General features: G+C 20.5%; 3 non-coding genes across 3 annotated transcripts; all 3 read left to right on the top strand.

Moving 5' to 3' along the window:
* Positions 1 to 228: 228 nt before the first annotated feature.
* LOC122723925 lies at positions 229 to 424 on the top strand. Its single transcript, XR_006351120.1, has one exon. It is a non-coding gene; the product is annotated as a U2 spliceosomal RNA (small nuclear RNA).
* Positions 425 to 3,306: 2,882 nt separating this feature from the next.
* On the top strand, positions 3,307 to 3,503 carry LOC122723914. Its single transcript, XR_006351110.1, has one exon. It is a non-coding gene; the product is annotated as a U2 spliceosomal RNA (small nuclear RNA).
* Positions 3,504 to 6,278: 2,775 nt separating this feature from the next.
* On the top strand, positions 6,279 to 6,474 carry LOC122723903. Its single transcript, XR_006351100.1, has one exon. It is a non-coding gene; the product is annotated as a U2 spliceosomal RNA (small nuclear RNA).
* Positions 6,475 to 10,177: the final 3,703 nt, after the last annotated feature.

The raw sequence follows: 10,177 nt of genomic DNA on the forward strand, positions 1-10,177 counted from the left end.
TCGATTTTCTTGAAAGAATTTTCTACTGAGTGGAGGAGGAACAGTCGACAAGAGAAAGCAAAGGAGATGCGGATCAATCCACTACTGACTTAAAGGGTTGTGATTACAAAAGTAAAACTGGTTAAGGAACGTTGCACAGTACACAGGAAACTATCCCACATCGGTTGGAAAACAAATGGACCTTGGAAGCTGTGACTATAAAAGGAGGCTGAAGCAGCCGAATCAGGCATACCTTTCTCGGCCTTTTGGCTAAGATCAAGTGTAGTATCTGTTCTTATCAGTTTAATATCTGATACGTGGACCAATGGTTCACATGATATTAAATTTATTTTTTTATGGGGAGAGCCCATTACAGTAGCTTGCTACTGGGGCTCTCACGCGTCGCCCATGCGTTGCACTGCTGTTAGGGCCCGGCGCACCCCCCAATACAAGTTCAATCTTTGGAAATTTCAATTATTCATTTTTTAATTTATTGTTTAATGTTTAATAAAGTAAAAAATTTAGTTTTTGTTTGTTTAAATTATTGTTATAAATATTAAAGTTATAATAAATTTTAAATACAATTATTGGTTTCATTGTTTCAGATCGAGGCCCCTTTATTTGTGCTTCCCATATTTGCATATCAGCGTTCAAAGATTTGCCACCAAAGAGCATTCATTTTTCTTCTCGATTTTCTGGAGGCGGTTTCCTTTGGCCCTAGTGGTAGACGCGAGAGGCGATTGTAGAATTTTCTCAGAATTTTCTCTTTCCTTTCTTTAAACCGTCTGGTTTTCCATCGTTCTAACATATTTCGGAGTTGCATGAGTCTTTTACATTGTTATCCGTGCTTCATTCGTCTAATTCTTCTCTGGTTTGCTATATGTGATCGATTTCTTGCTCTCTCGTTTTTTAGTATATAGTTTAAAGCCTATTGACTATTATTGTGGAAACTCTCCATTTGTGTTTTTTGGTCTATCGAAAACGATGATCGGAGCTGATAGAGATAAAATGCGGCTCTCTGTGATGTAGTTCGAGTCATGTTTTGGATTTACCGGACATGGGTTTTAGGTTTATTTTTTATTAGGTTATTATGTTCTGGGCCTTAAAAATTCTTGTTCTTCTGAATTATGATTCTCAATGCCTTGGACTTGTGCATCATCTCTTGGATTGTAGTTGCTTAACTATTTAATAACATTTTTTTATTTTTAATAAAAAAAATGAAATTAATTTTAAGAATGGCAAAATAATAAAATAATTTTTTAAAGCTTTTTTCAGAATACTTTTTCAAAAATATTCTTTTTAACTCTTAGTATAATGTAAATCATATTTTTTCTAAATTATATTAATAATTAGAGTGGATTTAAAAAAAAAGATATGCATTAGGTTAAGATTTAATTAATATAATTTAATTGATAAAAAAAATAATATATGATTTAATCTCATTATAAAATATTTATTTAAAAAACTCAAAGAAAAGTGTTATAATTAAAATAAACTAATGATGAAAAAGTAGTATTACTTTTAAGGGTTTTCTGATAATCAATACAATTTGCATAAAATTAGATCATATATTTTTAATATTTTAAAAACGTTTTAATAAATTTTTTAAATTAATAGATTAAATAATAAATTTTGCTAAATTTAAAAAACTAAATAGTTATTTTTTCTACTTATTATTTATAAATTTTAAAGGATTTCAAAATTATATATTTTAAAAAATATCATAGTGCCTTAAAGTATGATTAAACAAAAGATATCAATATTATAAAAATTTATAAAATATAAAATGACAAATAAAAAATTAATATTTTACATTACTTACATTTTATATATATATATTCTGTATTTTACCCTTCCCACTTCTATATCATATGTCGCTTAAAGTTTTTCATGAAGTTTGAGAAAAATAATTAAATTACGTAAATGGCGTAATAAAATAATTTTAATTTAAAAATAAATTTACTGTCAAATTGTTGAATTTTAAAAAAATTCACTAATTTATTTATATTTTACAATCATTTAATTAAAACGTTCACATGTTTTATAAAATTTAATTTTTTAATTTTTTTTATTAATAATATAGTTAACTTCCATAAATATTTATAATATTTAATTTTTTTAATTTTAATTATATATATTATTTAATTCTTATAATTTTAATTATTTATACTCATTGATTTTTTTAATTAAAATAAAAATAAATTGCATTCAAAGGTTTAATCTGATCGTAAATACATTTGAATAAATCTGAGAAATCTTAGATTTTACTCCCTCAATTCTCATTTTAAAAAAAATAAAAATAAAAATAAATTGATTAACTATTTCTTAATACAAATACTAATTAAAATTTTAATTTAATAAAATATATAAATATTTTAATCAAGTAATTTTGAAATAAAAATAAATTAATTGATTGCAATTCTCCCTTAATTTAATTAAATTTCTCTTTGTTTCTTCTTAATTATTTCAATTTCAATACTTTTATTTCAATTTCAATACTTTTTATTCAATTAATCGATCAATAAAAAAAATTAGATAATTAAAAGAGATAAAATTAAAGAATTAATTAATACTCTTTAATTTTCTTTCTTGAAGTGATAGATGATTTTAGAATCAATTTTTTTAAAAAATGACAAATAAAAGTAAATGGAAAGAGTATTTTCTGCACATAAAAAAGTCAATTATTACATTCTTAAACTAGTATTACATTATGAAATTAAATAATTTCAATAAATTATGTTACTGAATTATATTTCTACTCTATATTGTACATAATAGTTTGCATTATTTATTACGGAATAAATTATATTTTAATTTTTAAATTTTAATATAATTAATAAATAATTTTTATATTTTTAAAATTAAATATTTAAATTTTTATATACTTCTAAATATAAATAAAATTAAATTTTATTATAAATGGTTATGCTATGAAATTTTATATTTAAAATTAACGATAATTATTCATAGAATATATAAATATGTAATTTAAATAATATTATTATTTTTAAAAGTTAATTTAAAAAAATTGTAATTTACTAATAAATCGTTAATTCTTTTAACTATTTAATGACAAAACCGAATTTGAAAATCTTAATAATATCCACAGTTGGACATGGAAAGCAAATTAAGGAATGATCAAAACGACAAGAGGAAGCAAAGCAGGTGAGGATCTACGACTACTGACTTGAGTTGTGATTATAATGCAAAGCTGAATAAAGAACCAGTACGGTACGCAAACAGAGGAAACTGTCCCACATCGCTTTGAAACGAAATGGACCTTGGAAGCTGTGACTATAAAAGGAAGCTGAAGCCATTGAATCAAGCATACCTTTCTCGGCCTTTTGGCTAAGATCAAGTGTAGTATCTGTTCTTATCAGTTTAATATCTGATACGTGGGCCATTGGTCCACATGATATTAAATTAATTTTTTTTATGGGGAGGGTCCACCACAGTAGCTTGCTACTGGGACTCTCACGCGTCGCCCATGCGTTGCACTATTGCAAGGGCCTGGCGCACCCACCAATGATCAGTTAAATTAGTTTCTTTTTATATTTGGTTTCGTTTTTGTTATTATTATGTAATTAATGACTAAAGAAATGTGTTTTTATGTTAATTTATGATATGGTTTTTTCAGGTTAGTATATATATTTTTTCATTCTAATATTTATTAGTAAAATAAAAAATGTTTGTATTGGGTCAGTTGGCCTTTCTAATATTTATAATTTATAACAATTTATTATTTATAATTTTGATATTCATAATAATTTTGTTAAATTTACATTTAATTGACAGAAAGTAATAAAAATATTATTTTATTAATAAAATAAAAATATAAGAATTAAATATTAAAAAAGTTAAATTAAAAATGATTATTTTATTAATAAAATAAAAATTTAAGAACACTAAATTTGAGAAATTATTATTTCTTATTAAGAATTATTTTTGTCCTAGGTTGAAGGATCAAACAATATTTTTGAAGAAACAAATTTTAGTTTAACGAAAGAAACAAATTAATAATGTTGTAGATTTTGAGTTGTTTTTGTGATTTTAACTGCAGGCTCGCTCGTATGATCGTCAATAAGAAAAATGTTAATAATAGCTATTTTTTAAAATGATTATCAAACACTCTTATTCAAATATATTTATTATATTAATTATTTTTTATTAATTAATTATTAATTATCATACTTTTTAATTAAGCGAAACAATCAATTAAAAAGTGAACATTTTTCTAGCGATAAATATAGAGATTTTCTTGCAAAATTCCAACTTATATTGCAATTTATTAGATTGAAAGGTAATAGAATTGTAGCCCAAATTGAGCCTTGGAGCCTATTATAAAAGTATGAATTTGGAGCTGAAACCCAGAAACAATACACTACAGAATTGGCCCATTTCCGTCCCAATTAATTATTTTACTGTGTAATGTGGGCGTTCCAATTAGACCAGAAAGAACTTTTATTTACCTATTGCATTATTTAATTTTAGGAGTAATTATAAAAAAAAATTATTTTATAGTTTGGTGACTTTTTTAAATAGAGTTTGTAATTAATTTATAACAAAAAAATCATGTGATTTTAGTTTATTAGGCAAATAAGACTTTTCTATCTAATACCCTTAATAAAGATTCATGTGATACTTAAAATTAATTAAAAATAATTTTTAATTAGGATAATTATATTTAAATTTTTAAAATTTTATAAAATATATAATTTAGTCTATATATTTATAAATTTAATTATAAAATTTTATTCTATAATAAAAAAGACTCTTTAATTATAATTCATTCTTATATCTTATAAATTAATCTCTAAATATTAAAATTATTTACAAATAAATATTTTTTTTTCAAATTAATCTCACATTTTTATTATATTTAATATCTTAAAATAAATTCAAAAAATATTGATAAAATATACATCTAAATTCAATTTAAAAATTTTAAATTAAAAAATTATTTTATTGATCAAACAAAACTTAATTAATTAAATTTAAAAATATATAGACTAAAATATAGCTTTATTAAATATTAAAGAATAAATCCTAATTTATCAGTGATATCTAGTACACTAAAATCTCACTTTGCTGATAATATTAAAGTATAAGAGTCTTTTTATTACAAATTAAAATATTAAACTCTACTTAAAAATGGGTAAATTATAAGATAATTTTTTTTATAATTATTCTTTAATTTTAATTTAAAAAAATAAAATATATTAATAATTTTATATATTAAAAATCATTAATGTTGATTTTTTATATTTTGATAAGAGGAAAATATTTTTTTTTTAAATGACTCAATTTTTTTATTAATTTTCTGACTGCTCAAAATATTAAAAATTGTAAAAGATAATTTTTTGAAAAATATTTTAATTAAACAAACAAAGTCTTAATGTTTAATAATAAATTACAATTTCAACTCCTAATAGTTTATTATAGTTAATGAGTAAATTCATATAATGTTTTTATTAATAATATAATATTTTTATTTAAGAAGCAATACACGAACATTAAAGTAATCTTTATAATAAAATCTATATAAAAGAGGAAGCAATTTAATTTGATTTTTATAAATATTAAAATTTTAATTTTAAATTTATTCGATTCAATTTTAAATCGAATTAAATGTGACTTCTCATAATTAATTTAAATTAGTGAAATATAATTTTTATTTATAAATTTTTTATAATAAAATTGTATAAATATCCATTATATTTATAACACTGCAAATTTTTAATTTTTTTAGATTTATCTTTTTATTGATATAATATAAATTTATTGGTAAAAAAATTATCATAAATGTTTTTGCTATTAAATCATATATTCAAATATTAACTATAGAATATTTTAGTTAACGATCATAATAATGTATTATCATTTTTTATTAAAAAAATCGTTTTTATAAAAAATTGTTAATATTTAGTTAATAGTATACATCCATTCTCGTTTTGTTGTTATTCTTTTTTTTTTTTCATTATTTTGATGATAAAACTGAATTTGAAAAAATCGTAAATTATATTTGAACTATTTTTATAAAATTATTTACAGAATATATAAATTAATTTAATAATGTATTATTTTTTTAATTGTTTCCATCCGAGCCTAATAGAAAAAAAGAAATAAATTTGAAGTTTACAGGTGATCTATACACAAGAGGAAGCAAAGGGATAAAAGATCAATCGACAATTGGCTATAGTGCAGTACAGTACACAGGAAATTATCCCACATCGGTTTTGAGAGAAATAGACCTTGGAAAGCTGTGCCTATAAAATGGAGCTGAAGCAATTTGATTAAGCATACCTTTCTCGGCCTTTTGGCTAAGATCAAGTGTAGTATCTGTTCTTATCAGTTTAATATCTGATACGTGGGCCATTGGCCCACATGATATTAAATTAATCTTTTTATGGGAAGGGCCTATAACAGTAGCTTGCTACTGGGGCCCTTACGCGTCGCCCATGCGTTGCACTACTGCAAGGGCCTGGCGCACCCACCAACGCTCAATTCAATCTATTTGTTTTATTAATCGGTATGTAATAATTAGTGTTTTTGTTATCAAGTTAACTGGATAGTGATAAATATTCTTGATTATTAGTTTTCTAAGTTCTACCTTAAATTGAAAATGTCTTAATTATAATTAATATCAGTTTTTTTTGAAATGGATCAGAAGTACATTTTCTAAAATCTATAAAATTTGTTTTATTATTTTTCTCTCTTAAACTATAAAATAATTAAGATTAAGGTTAACATTGGACTCTGATGATTATATGATAAAAGTTTATCAATGTAATCACGAAGGGTGATAAATTTTATGATGAAGTAAAGAAAAAAGATTACATGAATTCGAATTTACGCTTTAAAATTCATTAAGATTTTTTTTTTATTAATAAAAAATTCAGTTCTAAGGGCAAAACTTAAAATTAGAATTTTTTTTTCAAACAAAATAAAATCTGTTGGTTTAAAAAGATTAAGGGAGAATTATTTTTTCTAATTTTCTTTTTGTTTATTAAACACAAATAATCATTTTTATAATTTTCTAATCTATTTTATTTTTTTTCTATTTCTTATTTGTTTTACTTTTAATAGTAGATTAAAAAGAGAAATATTAAAATATTAGTAATTTAATCAAAATATGGTAATTTAATCAAATTATATGGAAAAAATTTCATTCAAATTTTAATGAAAACATTAAGGCTTTGTTTGACAAAGCTTTTAGACAGTTAAAAGTATATTTTTAAATTAATAAATAATTTTAGAGTGTTTGGATAAACTTATAAAAGAGTTTCTATTAAATAGAAGTTTAACTAAAAGAACGCATCTCATCTTGATTTCTTATAAAAACTCTTTTAAAATAATACTGAAACCTTATCTCCTTTTAACGAAATTTTAAAATTTTTTTTTAACCAGAAATTAAAGATTTGAGGGTTAAAATTTAAAATTTTTCATATTTATTTAAATACACTTATCACCATATTATGTGTGTGCTAAAATTTTAAATTTATCTAAATATTTATATATTAAATTTGAAAATTATTATTTATATTCTAAATTGTCATATATTTTTTCATCTATTATTATTATTATTATTATTATTATTAAATATATTGATTATAATTTGCAAAATTTATGTATAATTAAATTTTATGTAATGTATAATTTATGATTTTTATTTAAAAATTTTTATTTTATAATATTAATATTATATTTAAAGATATCATAATCTCATTAAATTAGAGCATAGCATAGTTTTTAATTTTATTGGATGATTTATATTTATTTGTGATGTTTAGTTTTTAATTTATTATATTTTTAATAAAAATATTATTAAAATAATTAAAAAATATTTTATTAAGTGATAAAATATTTTGATTTAATTTAATATAATATTCATGATTTATATTATATTAATTTTAAGTATATTCAATTCAAACAAACAAAATAAAAAGTTTTTTTATTTTAAATTTATTAAATATTAAATTAAATGCAGCGTTCAAAGTGACAATTTAAAAGTTATTGATATATTAAATGCAGTATCAAAAGTGCACACAATAACGGCAACAGTATTATTCATATTATGTTTTTTCATTTACTTAATATATTTTATTAACAGAACGATTTGAATGTTTATAAAAATTTAAAAAATTTAAGTGTTGGATTATGAAAATATAAATTAATTTATTAATTATATTAAAATTTAAAAATTAAAATATAATTTATCATTTTTTTTAATTTTGTGGCTAAATTAATATAATGGCATATTTTAAAAAAATTATATTATTTAACAGCCGTATTTTTTATCAGCTGATGAGATTTTTTTTTTGTTTTGATCATATTATTCTTTTTGAGATTTATTAATTATAAATTTTTATATTAACATAAATTTTAATAGATATTAATAAATTATTTATATTTATAAAATCAATATTATAAAAATAACAATACTAATTATAATAATTTTTATATAATAAAAGTGCAGGTATACATAAAAAAATAAAATTTATTTTATTGACATGTTATTAAATTTTATTTATATATAAACTTTTAATACGGTAAAACAATATTGACGTGATAATTAAAATATAATTATTAATTAAAAATAAAAATATAAAATAATACATTATAATTTTACTATTTTTAAAAATATATAATTTAATTTGTATTAAATTAATATATATTAATATTTTTAATAATATTTAAAAATTATTACTTTTTATTATTAGTGTGATACCATAAATACTATATACAAATTAAATTATAAATATTAAAATAAAAAATTAATAAAATTACATAGCATTTTTATTTATATTTTTATTTTATTTTATTAAATCAAATCTATATTGGACTTTAATTCCATAAATCCTTTAATCAATTAGTCTTTTTTTTTTTTTAAATGGAATCAATTAGTCTATTTTAAATGGTTAAATTTTACCTGAAAAAGTTATATAATTATCTCAATCTCTCAATATTTATTATCCATAATAAATTTTGCTATATAGTGCAATAAATAAAAATATTATAATTATTTTATTTTATTTTATTTTTCCTTTGTGGACAAACCTCAATAAAAAATTATAAAGAAGTTTTCACTAAAAAAAAAATATTGGTAGAAGCTATTTATGTATAATTTCATTTTTTTTCTTTGCCTATTCTAAAAATCAATTTTTTAATTTATTTTTAATATTAATTTAATTATTAGTGCAAACAAAAAATAATTAATATTTATTTATTTAATTTTTTTTAAATATAAAGAAGGAGAGACCAAAAGCAAAACTTTAAGCGGTAGTAATACAAATCAGATCGCACCAGCTCTGCAATAGTATATGGTGGATTCAAAAATTACTTTAAATCACTAGAAAAAGAAATTTATTTAATTAATTTTAATTTTAATTGAATTATTGAATAATTAAATTTATTTTATTTTTTACTTATAAATGATATTATTTTAATTTAAATATAATTTTATTTTATTTTATATTATGCAAATTGATATTTTCATATTTAGAAAATAAGATTTACGGTATGAGTGCAAAGTTAGTTAGAAAATAAAATATATTTTTTTTTATCCCTTTTTCTTTTGTTAGTGATGTTTAACAGTCTTTTACTTAGGTCACATTACATGCGGGCGTGGCAGCAAAGTGTCTGAATCAGCTATTCTCGCTCACGTCACATCACCGGACTGAATTACTTCCTGTTAGACCTAAGCTTGCGGTGTATCTAGTCTGCCTCGTGTGTTCAGATCAAAATTAAGATACTAAACCGATCAATTCAAAAGCTGGACCGGTCAATTTAAGTGTCCTCTTCTCTAGAAACGGACCTTGTTCAGAGTAAAAAAACTCAATGGTCATCACAAATATACACTACTTATTTATTCCCTTTTTTACTTTCAAATTTTTAAATTAAGATAAAATTAGATTTATTTAAATTTATTTTTAACTGAAATAAAAAAATAAACTTAATTAAATTTATTTTTTTAATTAAAAATAAATAATATTTAATTCAAATCAAAATAATCGATTGAATCGAATCAATTTAAAAATTAAATTCGATATAATTTAATTCTAATTGAAAAAAATTAATTTTTTAAACTGAATTAATTAATTAGTTAATAATTTAATAATTTAACGATTTTGGTACTATGTTTGAATATAAAATAGATGATGGACTTTATATAGTGCAATCTTACTTTTATTTTTCTACG

The sequence above is a fragment of the Manihot esculenta genome, chromosome 6 (assembly GCF_001659605.2).
Source record: "Manihot esculenta cultivar AM560-2 chromosome 6, M.esculenta_v8, whole genome shotgun sequence".
Classification (NCBI taxonomy): Eukaryota; Viridiplantae; Streptophyta; class Magnoliopsida; order Malpighiales; family Euphorbiaceae; genus Manihot; species Manihot esculenta.